The sequence below is a fragment of the Eucyclogobius newberryi genome, unplaced genomic scaffold, assembly GCF_026437365.1.
Source record: "Eucyclogobius newberryi isolate DKJ021-1_F unplaced genomic scaffold, fEucNew1.0.hap1 SCAF_15, whole genome shotgun sequence".
Classification (NCBI taxonomy): domain Eukaryota; kingdom Metazoa; phylum Chordata; class Actinopteri; order Gobiiformes; family Gobiidae; genus Eucyclogobius; species Eucyclogobius newberryi.
The window spans coordinates 17,259,769-17,261,085 of NW_027315779.1; positions in this window are offsets into that span (position 1 = coordinate 17,259,769).

Consider the following 1,317-nt stretch of genomic DNA (forward strand, 5'->3'; position numbering starts at 1 on the left):
TCTACAGAAGATGGAAGTCACCTGCAGGGCCAGGTCTAGACCAGGACCAGAGCCACAGGAGCTTAGACCTGGGCCTAGGGCTCCAGCTGTGAGTCAGTGGTATGACTAATGGTGACAGGTGAGAGGCTGTTACTTCCATGTGCGTTCAGGTGGAAATGTTTCACCCAAGAAAGGATTTTCAGTCAGGTGTGTGTCCGCACTTTGGAACCACTCTTTATCATAACTATGAATTTAATTATTGTTCCTACCCATATTCATCTAGTTCACCCTAAATCCATCTAACTGAAAATGATGCACCTTGTTGGATTGTGATTACACTTACATCATATCTTAAATCTATGTACAGTTGAAAAAGCATTTCTGGAGCGTGGAAACAGATTTATTTATTTAGTTTATTTTGAAAGCCTCAATCCGTCATAGAAATAAAGCGGCTCATTGCCCTCTGTTATCTCTGAAACACCTTTCCTCACAGCTCTGCAGTAAAAGGTCTGAGGAGAGTCAACTGTGCCTTTAACTATGGTCTGTCTATGGTAAAAGTTTGATGGTTTATTTCGATTACGGCTTTAAAAATTTAGCTCAGGTCCATTTGGGATGCAAAGTTATATTTTCATAGGTCGTTCTATATTATTGTATGCACCTGAATCAAACAATATATAATAGATTTATATTGAAAGTTTATCTGCTATTCACTGCCTTCACATGTCCAGTTTAGCAAAGACTGTTTAACTACTCAGTTTGGTCATAAAACATGTGCTTGCATTACTTACAGATTTTTATACACAAAACATGTCTGGTTTTATGTATTCATTTACACAGTGAAAGGTCACTACATCAAAGTTTTGTATTGTTTGTGATTGTGAAAACTGTTACAGATGTACATGCTTGCTCATTTGCATCTATCAGCAGTATTCATTTTAGAAAAACTAGTGATCTAGTGATGAATATATTTGCTGGATAAAAACATTACTATTTACCCAGATTCTAAATGTCATTTAACTCAAGTCTCAGTACTGTAACACCTTTGAACATTGTTTCAAATGAGACGGTGTGGGTTTTTTGGACAGGGACAAGGACAGGTGCATGTGTCATTCAGTCATTCCTTGTGAATACAGAAGTAGATACCTATTTATTGACTAATGACAGCTCACAATGTTGTAGTGTTTCTTAAATTACTATAACTGTTTTAAACACAAGCAGTCAAGGAGATATCTAGCTTTTCGTGACAAGCACATTGTCCATTCACACACGTTTATCAGTTCTTAGAATTAACAGTCATGGAAATTTGCTGCTGATTTTCAGACCACTACAAGTGTGTAT